This window comes from Myotis lucifugus, unplaced genomic scaffold (genome assembly GCF_000147115.1).
Source record: "Myotis lucifugus unplaced genomic scaffold, Myoluc2.0 scaffold_269, whole genome shotgun sequence".
Taxonomy (NCBI): domain Eukaryota; kingdom Metazoa; phylum Chordata; class Mammalia; order Chiroptera; family Vespertilionidae; genus Myotis; species Myotis lucifugus.
In genome coordinates, this window is record NW_005871317.1 from 798,828 (window position 1) to 817,093 (window position 18,266).

Sequence of the window (18,266 nt, forward strand, 5' to 3'; positions counted from 1 at the left end):
AAAAAAAAAAAAAAAAACTTGGAAAGGCGTCCAAAATAAGGACAAAAAGACAAGGTCCTTCCAGATCTATTGACGGTAAAGGTAGGCTAGGACCACATCCGCGCTCCGACCCGGATTGAGCCCCGCCCCCTCGCCCCAGCTCCGCCCACCGTCTGCACTCCACCCCACAGTTCTTGCCACGCCCACCGCCCGCCGTCTTGCTCCGCCCATTATTCTCGCTCCGCCCCCGGCGTCTCTACCCCGCCCCTCGCTCCGCCCCCACGCTCATGCTCCGCCCCTTCGGGCCCGCTCCGCCCCTGCAGCGCTGAGCCCTCCGCGGCAGACATTTCTCCTCGGGATTGCCAGAGTTCGGCGGGAATGGGCATGGCGTCCTGCTCCTGAGCGATATGCGCCCTCTCTGGAGGCCCCACGCCCCCTAGTTCCGTACAGGAGTTAGGAAGACCTTGTCCTTCCCGGATGCCCTGCCCGGGAGCAGGGCGTCCCTCCATCCTCACCCCCACCTCCAGGATGGAATGGGAAAGGCCCCGGAGGCCGTCAGGGGCCGATGGCAGCTGGGCCATGCTGGGACTTACCCAGTTCTTGCACCGGTGCCGCTTAGACAGTTATTCTCAAAGGGGTGGGGTGGGGGAGCATTTAGCTATTTGGATTTTAATGGAGTTCGTTTTTATGCAGCCCCAGAGAATATAACTCAAACAACCCTCCTCAAGAAAGAAGTTCTGAGTCTTGCTGTGTGCAGAACCAGAGGATTCCAACACCATCACCCTTCATGCACAGATTGGTGGCTGCCAAATTCATGTATGGAAGACACGTGCTCCAGGGCCTCGGGGTTCCCAGTTCCCCGGAAGATAAACTTTCCATTCCCTGCCCCTCTTTGGAACGTGTCATTTCCTTCCTCATCGAGTCCTCTATGAGAATGGATCCCTTCCTTTAAAATTAAGATGAAATTCCCACTTCCTCTGGAGTCTTCCTTCACCCAGCAGAATAGCTATGTGCAGATATTCGCAAATATTTGATTAGGATGATCTGTTTCTACTTGCTACCACACCCCAAATATTAAAAAGACGGAGGGGGGGGGATGAAAGAAAAAACTAATTGAGAATTTATCTTGGGTAAACAATTTACCAAGGTTACATTTTAAGGTAGAAAAAAAAAAGATTTTCAAAATAAGGAACAGAAAATGCACTTGAAAAAAACACCCACAGATCTGCAGGGCCGCATTCGGACCACACAGAGCTGCTGCTCAGGAGGGAGGTACCTGGGAAAGCAGGGATCTAGGTATGGGGATTTCTTAGTTTTTCCAGAACCAAGCCTAACTAGTGCTATTTGGAACTGGGCGACATCAATCCTGACAATAGTATCCCCATGGGTGGCACAGTCCAGTCCTTATGGGGGAGACCAGTTGCTGCAGCCCATCCATGACTCTTTGCACTAATTAAAATTCAAGGTCACCATCAACTTATGAATGGTACATCCATAAAATAGAATATTATTTGTCAAGGAATGAAGTACTGACACATTGATGAACCTTGAAAGAATCATGCCCTGAAAGAAGCCGGTCCCAGAGGACCTTATAGTGTATCTGAAATGTCCAGAATGGGCAGATCTGCAGAGACGTCAAGTAGACAAGTGGTTGCCAGGGTGTGGGTGAGGCAGGAATGGGTAGTGAGTGCTGGTGGGTTTCCTTTGCGGGTGACGAAAATGTTCTGGAATTAGATCATGGTGATGGTTGCACAACTCCGTAAACAGACTAACACCCACTGAATTGTACACTTTAAAAAGGTGAATTTAATGCATGTCCATTTATATGTCAATGTAGTTGTCAGGATATTCTCTGCTCTTTGACATCTTAGCTCACACCCTCAGCAAGGCCTACACAGACTATTCTGTTTAAAATGCAATGTGCCCCAGCCGGTGTGGCTCAGTGATTGAGCGTCGGTCCATACACCAGGGGGTCACCGGTTTGATTCCAGTCAGGGCACGTGCCCAGGTTTGAGGTTGGATCCCCAGTGGGGGGCGTGCAAGAGGCAGCTGGGGGATGTTAACGTTTCTCTCTCATCGATGTTTCTATCTCTCCATCTCCCTTCTTATCTCTAAAATCAACAAAAACGTATTTAAAATAAAATGGCAATGTGTACACCCTGTCCCTGACTCCCAACCTCTCTCAGCCTGCCCCATCTACCCCCTCTCCCCCACCCCCAATGTGGCATTTATTACCCTCTAACGTACTGAATAAATTTGCTTATTTATTTTCTTCTCTCCTCCACACCCCACACACACACATGCCAGAGAACAAGCTCTATGATAGCCAGGATCTTGTCTTATTCACTGACTTAGGCCACGGCTGCCTGGCCCAGAGTAGGCACTCAAAAAATATTTGTTGCATGAATTAATGACTAAATGACTTAGCGATAAGCTCATCATTGTGTATCCCTTCCATTTTGCAGGCATTTGGGGCAGCTTGTTAACTAACAGCTGCTTAGGAACGCTGGGCTTCTTAGGACCAAAATAAATTCTGAACGTGGAGAAGGACAACAGTCCTTCCGGCAGGGACTTCATTGAAAACCCAGATAAAGGTCGATAAAGAAACAGGTTTCAATTTTTAAAACTCTGCTTCCAGAAAAATACGGTTAATGGGACATAGCCCAGCGACACAAAGGTAACATGATTCATCTCTCGGCAGTAGAAAGCTGTTTAGAAATGGAGGTATTTACTGAGTAATGAAATTGCACCAAAATCTGGCAGGCAGTGAGGGGAGATAGAAAAGAACTTCAAATAAAAGATAGGACCCACTGGCTAGGAGCAAGGACTGGATAAACGAGCCGGATCAAGTGATAGGAGTGAAGGAAAGTAATGGACCTTCATTATCTGTCATGACACATCCCCAGGATGCCATCCCGAGGAGAACTTATCTTGTTCCTTTCTCTACTTATCAGACTCAGATGAAAATAACAGGTGCATCAGCATCAGTTAAAGCTGCCAGATCTTTGGCAAATTTCACTGACTTAGGCCAAAAACCACACAGAGCTTCGGGAAGTTTTCTGCCATCCAAGTTATATTCCTATGATCAAATAGGGATTATCGGGGATTTCAAATCTATAAACATATGCTTTAGCACCCAAAATATTTATGTTATTGTAAATAATAACAGACATGGATATTCACTGCAGCCTTGTTTTTAATAATAAACAACCTCGCCCTGGCCGGTTTGGCTCAGTGGATAGAGCGTTGGCCTGAGGACTGAAGGGTCCCGGGTTCAATTCTGGTCAAGGGCACATGCCCGGTTGCGGGCTCCATCCCCTGTAGGGGGTGTGCAGGAGGCAGACGATCAATGATTCTCTCTCATCATTGATGTTTCTATCTCTCTCTCCCTCTCCCTTCCTCTCTGAAATCAATAAAAATATATTTAAAAATAATAATAATAACCTCAATGCCCATCAATAGGAGATTAGTTACATAAATTATAGTACAGCCATCTAATATATGATGGAACACATTAAATAGCCATTAAGAGGAATGAAGAAGCACTCTATGAACTTATATAGAATGATCTTCAATACATACCGCTATGTGAAAAAGTCGTGCATATGGTATGCTGCCAGGAGGTGGAGTAGAGACAACAGATACATAAAGGTTTGCAAACATTAACTATGTGTGGAAGGAGATATAAGAAAGAAACAAACAAAAAAAATGCTTGCCTCTGGATGACTGGGAGGCAGAGAAAGGAGGGAGACCTACTTTTTGCTGTGCAACCTTTGTACCTACTAAATTTGCTCCATGCGCATATATTACCTACTCAAAGGTAGTAAAGTAAAACATAGAATCATCTGCTACATCAACAGATGATACTATTACTTCCCTATACAAAAGCATATTCATTCAATAAACATTTAACACCTACTATGACACCGGAATACAAAAAGGAATTGGCCTACAGTTATGGAAAAAGTTAGCAGTGAGGCAATCTAGGTGATAGTTACACAGGACCCCTCTGTGATATTTTTGCTACTTCTTCTAATTTTTTTACAAACAGAAACTATTTGTAAAAATTTAGAAACTAAATTTTAAAAAAAAAATGGATTAGCCAGTCCCTGTGTTCAAGCAGTTTCCTTCATTTTTCCCCCTCCTTCCTTTTTTCCTTCCTTTCTTCTGCAAATATTTATTACTATATGGGACAGTGAGAGATGTTATAAAGGATGACAATAAAATACACTTTAACTGTTGTTGTTTTTTAATTTAAATTCTTTATTGTTTAAAGTATTACATGTGTTTCCTATCTCCTTATTCCCCCACTGGCTTCTCCCCAGCCACTCCCACCGCCCAGCACATGCCCTCACCCCCCTACTGTCTGTGTCCATTGGTTATGCTTATATGCATGCATACAAATCCTTTGGTTGATCTCTTACTCCCCCCACCTCCACCCCCTCTCCCCTCACACCACCACCACCACTTTAACTGTTTTACAAAGGAATTTTAAGAGTTTGAATCTCGGGTGGGGGGGGGGGGGGAAGGACACTTATGTAATACCCTTTGTAATACTTTTAGCGAAAAATAAAAAAAAAAAAAAGAGTTTGAATCTCATTTTGCTTCTTTCAGGCGATTCAAATGTAAGACACGGTAGCATTCTTCCACCGTATTTATAGCTAATTTTGGAAACGTTCATTTATTGTATTTAAACATCATAGAATTCTCTTGAAAGGTACAATAGATGTAATACAGACAAGTAGCGGCAGTTCTTTCAAAACTCTTAGAAGTGCCTCTTCCGCCTTTGAAGTGTACCATCAATCTACGTCTCCTTTAAGCCTGAGGCAGAGGCCAACCTGGGCCCCGATTCATCAGTGATTTAAACTCTGCTTCAACCTGTTCCTGCTTTGCAATGGCCACCCAACCAGGAGTCACAAACTCAAACAAAGCGCCAGGGGCCAGGCAGGGAATGTGACTGAGTGAGGTGGGCCAGGTGTAAGCAAAAATAACTAGCAAGTAAGATAGTAAATGGCAAAGGTGCCTCAGGCAGGAACACCTTAAGGAGTGTTGGCCTGGGAACACACGGCTAGTCCGGAGGGCCGATCCATACCTCGTTGCTCTTGGGAACATGGGCCCATGACTCACAGATCTTCTGATTTGTTCAAAAGAAGCAAAACTCCAGACACGTTTGTAGCGTCTCCTGGTTTTTATTTTTTTCTCATTATTTTTTTTCCTTTTTATTGAATCTATTGGGGTGACACTGCTTAACAAAATCATCTCCTGCTTTTTAAATGTTTGTAATCGATTTTAAAGATTTGTATTGTGGTGTGGGGCCAAATAAACTAATCTACAGGCCATTTGCGGTCCAAAAGACATGGAAGAAAAGTCTGACAAAGTAGATTCTGAATAGCCTGGCTAGTGTGACTCAGTGATTGAACGTGGACCCATGAACCAGGAGGTCACGCACGGTGGTTCAATTCCTGGTCAGGGCACATGCCCAGGTTTCGGGCTCAGTCCCAGTAGGGGGCGTGCAGGAGGCAGCCAATCGATGATTCTCTCTCATCATTGATGTTTCTCTACCTCTCTCCTCTTCCCTTCCTCTCTGAAATCAATAAAAACACATTTTTTAACAATGGAATAGACCTCTATGTGCTACTACAGCGAGCATTCCAAGACCTATCGCTACATACAATATACAGGGTACGTTACAGCATATGTAGTATTTTCCCAATTTATTTTTCACTCTCAACCTCAGGTTTATAGAATTAGATTAGTCATGGCACACACCAAGATGTGTGTAAAGCTTTTATTTTTCAGTTAGTTAATTACTTTTTTGTTGTTGTTGTTGTTTTGTTCATCCTCACCTGAGGATATTTTTCCCATTGCTTTTCAGAGAGAGTAGAAGGGAGGGAGGGAGTGGAAGAGAGAGAGAGAGAGAGAAACATTGATGTGAGAGAGACACATCAACTGGTTGCCTCCCACATGCCCCGCCCCCAGACCAGGATGAGGAGCAAAACCTGCAACCAAGGTACGTGTGCTTGACCGGGAATCGAACCTGTGACTCCTGGGTGCACAGGCTGACGCTCTAACCACCGAGCTCCTTCTGCACACACACCAAGCCCTTTCCATCCACTCTGTTTGTTTCCTGCCACCACTGACAGGCTGTGTGGCGAGGGCGAGTTCTCTCCCTGGGCTGGGGTTGCCTACACTGTGGAAATGTGGGCACTCCTCGCCCTACTTTAGAGAGTTGGCACGAGGGTGACATGAGACGATGGCTGGGCCATGGCGGGGATGGTAACTGGCAGATGGATGCTCGTAATGGCCGTGAGCTCTGATTCTCCTCCCCGCTCTGAGCTGGGAGCGGGCTTTGACTGTCTTCATTTCTGTCCCCACCACACCTGGCACTGCGACCCGCCTGTAGAAGGTGTTCGGCAACTGCTTGTACTTGCCTGTGGGACCCTGGGTGGCAGCCATTCCCGATAAGCGGGACTTCTTCAGTTCACGGGGTTCTCAAGTCCTGGTGCTGCAGGCAGGCCCTGCACGCCTGTTTGTTTCTGCAGCGAGTTAATCATTGACCTCCGGTGTTTGATTCTGTTTACACGAACATGACCTCATGGGTGCCCAAGGCTCTGTCTCTGCCAAAGTGGCTCAGGGATCAAAGAAGTCCACAGACGCAGGGAGCCCTCCCACTGCCCCATCCCGGAATTGTCCCGTCGCCCGCTGGCAGCTGCCTCTGCACCGTTGCCCCCTTGGCCTCACCACCCTGCTGTTAGCCACGCCCGGGTTGGCCCTCAGCTTCTCTTTGACACTGGCCTGCCTCTCCCCGGCCGCTGCAGCAGCTGCGCCTACTCCCTCCCTGCCTGGTGCTCCGTGGGCCTCCCTGGGGTCCCTCTTCTCTCCTTTGTCGATGAAGCATGTCAAAGTGTCTGGAGTAGATTCATTCACTCCTTTTGAGGACCTTGGAAGCCAGAGAGCCTTCCAGTGGGGCTGTCACTTACAGCTCCTTGGTGGGCACTGTCCCCGCTCCCAGACAGGAGGGAGTGAACCTGCCTATCGGTACAAGAACTGCACAGCTCCTGGCTGGGGGATCGGACATGCTTCATCCTACCGCCCACCTCGTCTTCTCTGCCTTCCAGTCTGGATTCTCTGTCCATCAGCTTCTCCATCTCCCCACTTCAGCTCCTTTTTAAAAAATGTATAATATATATATATATATTTTTAAATATTTTTATTGATTTCAGAGAGGAAGGGAGAGGGACAGAGAGATAGAAACATCAATGATGAGAGAGAATCATGGATCAGCTGCCTCCTGCACACCCCCCCACTGCGGATCGAGCCCACAACCCAGGCATGTGCCCTGACCGGGAATGAAACCATGACCTCCTGGTTCACAGGTTGACACTCAACCACTGAGCTGCACTAGCGGGGCTCCGCTCCAGCGTCTGGCCTGTGTGAGTCTTCTAGGCCTGCCGTGACAAATCACCGCCAACTTGGTGGCTTAAAACAACAGAAATATATTCTCTCACAGTTCTGGAGGTCAAGGTCTGAAGTCAAGTTGCCAACTCCAAAGACCCTGTAGGAAGATCCTTCTTTGACTCCCTAGCTTCTGGTGGCTGCCAGAGCTCCTTGGCTTGTGGCTGCATCCATCCAGTCCCTGCCTCCCTCTTCACATGGCCTTCTTCTCTCTGTGTGTCTTTCTGTCTTCTATCTCTCATGAGGACACTTGTCGTTGGATTTAAGGTCCACCGGGTAATCCATGATGATCTCATCTTGAGATCCTTAACTTAATTACATTTGCAAAGATCTCATTCTTCAACTGTTTTCCAAATAACATCACATTTACAATTTCTAGGTAGATACATGTCTTGAGGGACCACCATTCAACCCACTACAGCTAGTATGAACCGAGACCAGAAGAATATGTGCATGCCAGGAAGTAAGGACCAAACCAGGGAGCCCTGGCCAGTGTCACCCACGCACCAAAGGATCATGGGTTTGATTCCTAGTCAGGGCACATACCCAGGTTGGGTTCAATCCCCAATCAGGGCGTGTACAGGAGGTGGCTGATCAATGTTTCTCTCTCACTTCTCTCATCTCTCTCTCTCTCTCTTTCTTTGTCTCCCTTCCTCTCTCAGGTGAGGATTAAAAAAACAAAAAAGCAGCCCTGGCTGGTTTGGGTCAGTGGATAGAGCATCGGCCTGTGGACTGAAGGGTCCTGGGTTCGATTCCAGTCAAGGGCACATGCCCGGGTTGTGGGCTCGATCCCTAGTGTGGGGCATGCAGAAGGCAGCCAATCAGTGATTCTCTCCCATCACTGATGTTTCTCTCTCCCCACCCACTCCCTTCCTCTCTGAAATCAATAAAAATATATTTATATATATTTTTAAAAAGGCAGTGAAGGCTAGAGGTAATAGAGAGCCTGGTCAATGTGGCTAGAGCACAGGAGAAAGGTGAGTGATGAGGTAGGGGACTTGGATATGGGTAGTTCATGCAATACCTAGCAGACTGAGGCCAGGAGTCAGGGCATCTCCTCATGGTACTGTAGAGCCATGAAAGAACGGGTTTTTAAGTAGGGGGATGACATTAGTCAATTGTCATTGATTATCGAACATCTGGTGAACAGACAACTTACTATCCAAATAGAAAAATGGGGGAGGGGCTCCCTGCATCATAACATAGGCAAAAAACAATTCCAAGAAGACTAACTACCTCAACATGAAAAGCAAAACTTCACAAGGCAAACATTGTTTTGACGTTGGTGGAGGAAATTTTCTTTAAACAAGTCATACCATAAAGGGAAAGAGAGAGAAATCAAACTCTAAGTCTTCTGCTAAACAGAAGACACCATGAAATAGGGATAACATGAGCCACATGTGGGAAGAAGGTTTTTGCAACATATAATCAACAAAAGACCAGTATCGGGAAGACACAGAGCATCTATAAATAAATAGGATAAAGATAAGCGCCCAGTAGGAAAGTGGGCAAAACATCGCCAGGCAAGCCACAGAATAGGCAACCTGAGTGGCCAACAAATGTGTGAAGAAATTCACTTATAAATAGAGACGAGCAAATTAAAACCACAATGAGATCCATTTCACAGCCAACAGACTGGCAACAAGGATCAAGTCTGAGCCCGGCCGGCATGGCTCAGTGGTTGAGCGTCAACCTATGAATCAGGAGGTCACGGTTCGATTCCTGGTCAGGGCACATGCCCGGGTTGTGGGCTCCATCCCCAGTGTTGGGAGTGCAGGAGGCAGCTGATCAATGATACTCTTTCATTATTGATGTTTCTCTCTCTCTCCCTCTCCCTGAAATCAATAAAAATATGTTGAAGAAGAAGAGGAAGAAGAAGAAGGAGAAGGAGAAGGAGAAGGAGAAGGAGAAGGAGAAGGAGAAGGAGAAGGAGAAGGAGAAGGAGAAGGAGAAGGAGAAGAAGCTGATCTTTGTGCCTAAATGTAGCCACGTTCTGTACCCGGATCTGAAAATTCCAAGCAAAGTTCTGAAGGTCAAGGACTAAGTTGAGTACATGCTCTCCTACCTCTTAATTGCTTTGAAACGTACTCACCAACCTCTCCACACAAGAAAAAGCCTTTTTGCTAAGTCAGTGGGCTAAAGCATCATGTTCTTCAACCTTTGCTAAGCATTAGAATCATGTAAAGCAAAAAATTTTTCTGTCTCTACCCAATGTACAAAGTCATTGAAGTATTGACCCCAAGCCACCCAGAACCGGCCTGATTTGGTTAACACCAGAGAGATCTCTGCTATTAAAGCCTCACTATGGCCCAGCCAGCGTGGCTCAGTGGTTGAGCATCGACCTATGAACCAGGAGGTCACAGTTCAATTCCCAGTCAGGGCACATGCCCATGTTGGCTCAATCCCCAGTGTGTGTGTGTGTGTGTGTGTGTGTGTGGCGGGGGGGTTGGGGGGGGCGGGGGGGAGTGAAGAGGCAGCCAATCAATGATTCTCTCTCATCATTGATGCTTTTAACTCTCTCTCCCTCTCCCTTCCTCTCTGAAATCAACTATATATATTTTGTAGAATGCTGACACTGAAAGTATTTTTAGAAATAATCTAAGGTCAGCAGAGAGAACAAAAAGGTTTCCCCTCATGGGCCAGCTCTTACCAGCTGCAGTGTTGAAAACGATTCTGAGGCGGTTCCAGGGCTCAGTGGGAAAGGCTCCTGTGGCTGGTGAGAGATCCCTGCCAGGACACAAAGGTGTCATGGTGGGAAGGCACGCGGGACATCCGTTTGCTATAGATCGAGGCCTCTTCTTCTCACTCCATAGGTAAGAGCTGATACTCAGAGGTGAAGTCGCCTGCCCAAGATCACACAACATGTCACTGGACAAGCTGGGAGGTCACTGCAGGTCTCCGAGTTCAGGCTGTGGCTCTTCCTCGCTGTGTTCAAGCCTCGATGGACCTTCCCACCAGGTGCTCATCTGGACACCAGAGCAAGACAGTCTTACTAAACTGTTTTCTCCCCCAAACAAAATCTCCGTCTACGCCTCTGTTTTCCTCCTTCTGGGCGTCTGTTTGTCATTCACAGGCAATGTATTACCCACATACCATCTCCCCAACCACATACATGGGGAGACCCATGACAGAGAGAAAAGAGATGGATCCAAGATGTAATGGGTTACCCAGTCCTGTTCCTTTTGCTGAACGTCTGAGCGTTTAATCAGCTGGTTAGAAAGCTCAGATTTGTGGGCTTAACGTTTTGGAAGAGGTCGGGGAACCAAAGGGTTTTCTGTATCAACCCCTTTATTAAAAGTGGGAACGAAATGTTCTGATTGCCCCCTAGTGCTGGAAACAAGAACAACACACCAGGGGAATAGGAACATTTTCCAGCTGCAAAGACTTGACCTCAGAGATCTCAATTCAAGCAAAACCCTTTATTTCAAGTTCTTATAAGGACACTAATCCTACCGGGTTAGTGAGGAAGTTGAGGAAGGCAAGATCCACAGAGGGAAAGGGAATCATTAGGACATGTGACAACTCAGTGGTAAAGTTAGGACTAAAACCAAGTCCTAAACATCGACTCTGTATTCGGGCCACTCACCAGAGTGATAAACTAAGAAATAATTTTCTTTAAAAAAGCTATCACCCAACATGGTACATGCTACAAAATACACAGCAAAATGCATATAAAAAGTCTTGCCTCTTTTATTTTTTTTTTTAAAAAATATATATATATATTATTGATTTCTTACAGAGAGAAAGGGAGAGGGATAGAGAGTTAGGAACATCGATGAGAGAGAAACATCGATCAGCTGCCTCCTGCACACTCCCCACTGGGTATGTGTCTGCAACCAAGGTACATGCCCCTGACTGGAATCGAACCTGGGACCCTTGAGTCCGCAGGCTGATGCTCTATCTATTGAGCCAAACCGATTAGGGCGCCTCTTTTATTTTTTAAAAAATAGTTTTATTGATTGATTTTTAGAGCGCGAGAGAGAAACATCAATTTGTTGTTCCACTTATTGATGCACTCACTGGTTGATTCTTGTATGTGCCCTGACCAGGGATCGAACCCGCAACCTTGGCGGATCAGGATGATGCTGTAATCAAGTGAGTACCTGGCCAGGGAAGTCTTTCTTCCTTTAGAATGTAAGTCATTCAGCCCTAGCCGGTTTGGCTCAGTGGATTCCCAAGGGTCCGGGTTTGATTCCAGTCAAAGGCAAGTACCTTGGTTGCAGGCTCCACCCCGGCCTGGGCCCTGGTTGGGGCTCCTCTCTGTCTTTCCCTCTCTCTTCTACTCTCCCTAAAAATCAACGGAAAAATATCCTCCAGTGAGGATTTAAAAAAAAAAAGAAGAATGTAATTTATTCAAAGGCAGAAACTTTTGGAATGTACTGAGCATCCTGAGGATTAGGAAATGATAATGAGCCCAGCTGGTGTGGCTCAGCGGTTGAGCATTGACCCATGAACCAAGAGGTCACCAGATCGATTCCCAGTCAGGGCACATGCCCAGGTTGCGGGCCCGATCCCCAGCCTATGGATGTTTCTATCTCCCTCTCTCCCTAATCAATAAAAACATATTTAAAAAGAAGAAGAAGAGATACCGGAGGGCACTGGCTTGCTCTCTCTGCTTCCATGTGCACAAGGAGGTCATGTGAGCACACAGTGAGTAGAGCAGTCATCGTTACTATGACGAGAACGCAGGCAGGGCCAGAGCATCAGATGGTGGGAAGTGATAGGCTACATCCACTAAGATGGTGTGGAAAAGCCTCTCTGATAAGGTGCCAGTATGTAGCTCGAGGAATTTTTACGTGTATCACTCTCGTGTAACATCCATCCAGAGCAAGATATGAAACGTTTCTCCCACCCCCTCAGGCGCCCTGTGCCAGTCCGTGCCCACCTAAGGGGTCACCCTTATTCTGGCTTCCATCAGCATGGATTCATTTTGTAAGTTTCTGAACTTCATAATAGTGGAACCCTATAGCATGTTGATGGACTTTTGGGTTGGTTCCAGTTTGAGGCTATATGAATAAAGCTGCAAAGAACATTCTTGAACATGTCTTTTTTTGCTAGACATAACACTCATTTCTGTTGCATATATGCACAGGAGTGGAATTGCTGGGTCATAGAGTGTACATATGTTTAGGTTTAGTAACACCTGCCAAATATTTTTTTCAAAGTGGTGGTATCAATATATGTTTCCATCAACAAAATAAGAAAATACCAGTTGCCCGTCACCAACAGTATATCTGTCAGTCTTTTAAATTTTAGCCATTCTGGCCCAGCTGGTGTGGCTCAGTGGTTGAGTGTCAACCCATGAGCCAAGAGATCCCTGGTTCGATTCCCAGTTGGGGCACATGCCTGGGTTGTGGGCTTGATTCCCAATAGGGGGAGTGCAGGAGGCAGCCAATCAATGATGGTTGAAATTCACATGTCTCTCATGAAAAAAAGATGTTGAGTCCTAGCCAGTTTGGCTCAGTGGATAGAGTGTTGGCCCTGAACTGAAGGGTCCCGGGTTCGATTCTGGTCAAGGGCACATACCTCGACTGCAGGCTTGATCCCCAGCCCTGGAGGCAACCAATAGATGTTTCTCTCTGTCTCTTCTACTCTCTCTAAAAAAAACAGTGGAAAAACATCCATGGGTGAGGATTAACAACAATAATAAAAGATGTTGAGCACCTTTCCGTATGTTTATTGGTCATTTTGGTATTATTTTCTGTGAAAAATCTGTGCAAGTCTTTTGCACATTTAAAAAAAATTGTTTTAGTCAGCCCCGGCTGAGTGGCTTCAGTTGGTGGGAGCATAGTCCTGGTACACCAAGATTGCAGGTTCGATTCCCGGTCAGGGCACATACAAGAATCAACTAATGAATGCATAAATAAGTGAAACAACAAATTGATCTCTCTCTCTCTCTCTTCTTCTCTCTAAAATCAATAAACATATGTCATCATGAATGAGTAAAAGTCAATGCTATTGAATTAAAAAAATAAAATAAACGTATGTATTTTACCACAGTAAAACACATTAGGTTGTCATCTCTCATTTCTTATTGATTTGTAAGAGTTCTTTATGTATTCTGGATATGAGACTTTTTACCAGATATAGCATCTGCTTCTCTGTGATCTTTTCACTCTCTTTTATGTTTATTTTTAAATTATATTTTTTATTGATTTTGGAGAGGAAGGGGGAGGGAGATAGAAACATCAACAATAAGAGAAAATCGTTGATTGGCTGCCTCCTGCACGCTCCACACTGGGGATTGAACCCGAAGCCCAGGCATGTGCCCCGACCGGGGATCGAACCTCTACCTCCTGGTTCGTAGGTGGACACTCAAGCACTGAGCCATGATGGCTGGGTTCTTTTCACTCTCTTACTGTTACTTTTTGACGAATGAAAAAATCTTAATTTTAATGACATTCAACTCATGAATCTTTTCTTTTATAGTTAGTACTTTTTATGTCCTATTTTTGCCTATCCCAGATTATGAAATATTCTTCTATGTTTTCTTCTAGGTGCTTGATTGGTCTCAAATTTAAGTCAACAATCCATTTTAATTAATTTCTGTGTACAATGTCAAGGTTCATTTTCTTCCATACAGAAATTAAGTTCTCCCAGATTGGTTTTTTTAAATATTTTTATTTTTATTGATTTCAGAGAGGAAGGGAGAGAGAGGTAGAAACATCAATGATGAGAGAGAATCATTGATCGGCTGCCTCCTGCATGCCCCCCACTGGGGACCGAGCCCGCAACCCAGGCATGTGCTCTTGCCTGGAATAGAACCTGGGACCCTTCAGTCTGCAGGCCGATGCTCTATCCACTGAGCCAGACCAGCCAGGGCAAGTTCTCCCAGATTGTTTATCGAAAAGACCATCCTTCCCCCACAGCACCGCAGTGTCACCCTTGTTATAAATCTGGTGACCGTCTATGTGAGGATCTGATTCTAGACCCTGTGTTGTACCTGTTGGTCTGTTTGACCCCCTTGTACGAGTGCTGCATTGCCTAGCTTTTCAGAGTCTGAGAATCTGGTCATGTAGGTCTTCCAGCTTTGTTCTTCTTGGATATTACTCTGGCTAGAATAGGTCTTTTGCATTTCCATGTAACTGTTAGAATTGGTTTGCCAATTTACTCACACACACACACACACAGGCTGCTGGGATTTTGATTGGGATTATATTGACTCCATAGATCAATTTGGGGAGAACTGACAGAGGGGCCAGAGGTCATGTGCAATCTTTCTTTCAGGGAAGCAGGGAAAGAGCCTGCTCCATCAGGCTCAGATCCGTGCACCCCCCTCGCGCCCCCCCCCCCCATATCCTGTCTGGGCTGAGCAAGGTGAGCCAGTTCAGCAGACTCAGTGGAGACCTGTTGAGGCCGATCACTGGCCTTGTAGCGCCTTAGAAACTGCATCAATGAAGGAAGATGCCTCTTATGGTTTGGAGAAAAGTTGCCGTGGGAAACTAGAAACTTTCCAGGCAGAGCGTGAAGAGTGGTCCAAGGTCATGCTTACGAATCCCCTCTCAGCTGTGTTCCCTCCTGCTGCTCTAGAGCTAACCCTCCGGGGGAGCCCCTGCTCCCACCACACCATCACCCCCCAGCTCTTCCCTGGCTGCCTCACGTGCCTCCCCTCCCTACTGTATAGTTTGTCCCTCCTGGAGGCCAGGGAGCTGGGCTTTAAACCCCACCCTATTAGTCAGCCACTGTCCACGGGCCACCCCCACTGTGTGTGTAACCTCCCAAGCATCTCCTGGTAGGGCAGCCGCCATTAGCTAAGAGCAGCCGCCAAAGAAGGATGGAGCCATGAGCTCTCAGCAGCCAACGCCCAGAGCAGCTGGGACATGGGTGCACTGGCTGATAAAGGGGACCTGGGCAGGGCCCCACAGAGACCACATCACTCTACACTGCAACTCAGTGTGAATTAGAAAGAAATATTCTGTGCAAAGACTGAGGCTGTGTCCTAGCACGTTTGGCTCAGTGGATTGAGCATCAGCCTGTGGACTGAAGGGTCCTGGGTTTGATTCCAGTCAAGGGCACATGCCTGGGTTTCGGGCTTGATCGCCAGTAGGGGGCGTGCAGGAGGCAGCCGATCAATAATTCTCTTTCATCATTGATGTTTCTATCTCTCTCTCTCCCCCCCCCCCTCTCTGAAATCTATAAAAATGTATTTTTTAAAAAAAGACTGAGAATATGATGATGGGAAATTGGTGACAAATATGTATTTAGATATATCTTCACAAAGCCTCGTCTGAGAATGGTCGATCTTACTATTTGATGTGTGTCATGTTGCGCTGGTTTCATGAATCTGTCCTTCGGCTTTATTTTTTTCTGATGCCAAAATAAATCTGTGTTCGCTGTAAATTATTCAGATGCTAAAGTAATGAATAGCTTAGAAAGTAAAAGTTCCCCATAATGTCATACAACCTCTCCCACACCCCCAAGCGTTGGAAGGATATATCTCAGCTTTGATATAGAGGAGTCACTGTTTTTGAAAAATCTAGAAAGCAGGGGCGATCTCGTTAAATCTGAGCCACTAAAAGCCCTTAGCAAATATACTTAAAGGTCAATTTGAAAGCTCTCTTTCTGAGATAGGGAACGAGACAAGGTACCTGCACGTGTCACAAGTATTGACCACCGTCTGAAAGGCCACAGGCAGTGCAATAAGGCAATAATGAAGGCGCAAGGTTTGGGCAGAAAGAGATAAAACTGCCATTACTCAATAGTGACATGAAAACCCACCTGAATCTAAAAATAAACTATCCAAAAACATAAGTTAATCCAGCAAGTCGCTAGATACGAAGTCCATCTAAAAATGTACCGCTACATACAAGTAACCATTATACAATGAAATATTTACAAAGCACCAGGTACAATAGCTTCAAAAATATCTAGAAATCAATATAAAAATTGTGCAGATTCCTATTGTTAAAAACACACACAAAAAATCCTACCAATAACTAGAAAACATGATTGAGAAGTGAAGGAGTTTTTGAGACACTGCTTGGGCTTCTCATAGTAAGCTTTTCACTTAGGCCTGTTTGGGTGGGTTTCTGTCTGGCCTATCCCTGAGCTCGCTCTAAGTATTGGACAAGCCAATAGCAAACATTTCCTTGTCAGGCACAGTAGCAAATACATAACACACACACACACCTTCCTTTATCTTAAGAACAACCCTGTCCTCTGTTATGATCTCCATTGCACAAGAAGAAACCGGGGATCAGAGAGTTCAAGTAACTTGGCCCAAAGTCACCCAAACAGCAAACTCTAACCCAGGCCTGTCTGGCTCAGGAAATGGTGCGCAAAATCCCCGTTCAATGACTGGGAAGTCAATCTTCAGATTTATAGCGAGGCCATCTTGTTAAGTCCAAGCTTGTACGAACTTTTGCAAAATTTCAAAAATTCCACAAAATGGCCAAAGTTTGATGGATCCTCGTGCGGGTCATCTTGGACGTTGAGTTAACCATTTTGGGGGAACTGCGAATTACAACACTTGCATTGCAGTGAGGACATCTGACCACTAGGTGGCGGTGCAGCTCATCTTTAACCTCGTTGGCCTTTTTGTTTCTACTGGCCAAACCACAGTGCAGAAAAACGAGAAAAATAAGCACAATGTAGGGCCTTAAAAAAAAAAAAAAAAAAAAAAAAAAGCTTAAATTTAAATACTAAATATATAGCCCTAACCGGTTTGGCTCAGTGGATAGAGCGTCGGCCTTCGGACTGAAAAGTCCCGGGTTCGATTCCGGTCAAGGGCATGTACCTTGGTTGTGGGCACATCCCTAGTAGGAGGCGTGCAGGACACAGCCGATCGATGTTTCTCTCTCATCGATGTTTCTAGCTCTCTATCCCTCTCCCTTCCTCTCTGTAAAAAATCAATAAAATATATTAAAAATAAATAAATAAATACTAAATATAAAAGGCCATCCTATATTCGGAGATCATGTTCTTCCTATTCTTTTGGGTCGTAATAGGTGATTGTTTTTATCATGAGACATCACCCCACCCCCCTCTCCTTTTTTAAAAAATCTTTTTGAACTGTGAATTCTGAAAGTCTGGGATCGGTAAAGTATCAGATTCCCATGAAAAGCAGATCCCAGTCAAATATCTTCACGTAATTTAAAGGTTTCGGGCCTTCAAGCAGTGGCCCTTAAAATACACAAGCTACGGTTCCTGTGCAAGTTAAATACAGTCATGAACATTCATTCTACTTAGCGGCTCTTTTTTTTTTTTTTTTTATGGTGAAAAGATGTTGATGAAAGAATCATGAAGTTAAGGAAGTGCAGTCAGGGGGCATCTCCCAAGGGAAGTATTGACATCAGTTGTTTAATAGTTGGAGTGTCAGGAGGTACAGAAATGTGGGGAGTTGGTTCTAGAAAAAGTCAAGCCATAAGTCTTTCAGCACCATCGAGGGGTTGACGGAGAAAGCCCGGACCTGCTGGGGGGTGATCTGAAATGGAAGGGAGCGGAGCTGGGAAGAGGAATCCTGGCTGGAGATAGTCTTTTGTTTTGCACTTCAAGATGGGGAGTGTCCATGTCTCTGAGTGTGGCCAAAATACACCAGGGCCTCAGGGATGGGTGTAGAACACAGTATGGACACAGGTTTGTTTGTTTTTTTCCCCTTAAGGACTGTTGAAATCTGAAACCCTCAGCTCAGCCTTCTGCAAGTCTTCACTGGCTCCTGCTGCCTCGCGCACACACTAAGCTGGCTAGCTGTCCGGGGCTGTTTTTTGGCATTCCATACTTGAAATTCTACTGCAGTGTTTCTTTGGCTACTAATTTCTGTAGGCCTACTGTGTGCCCGTCACAATGCTGTATTCCTTGAATTCACAGTGTGAATACTTCTTCCCACATGTGAT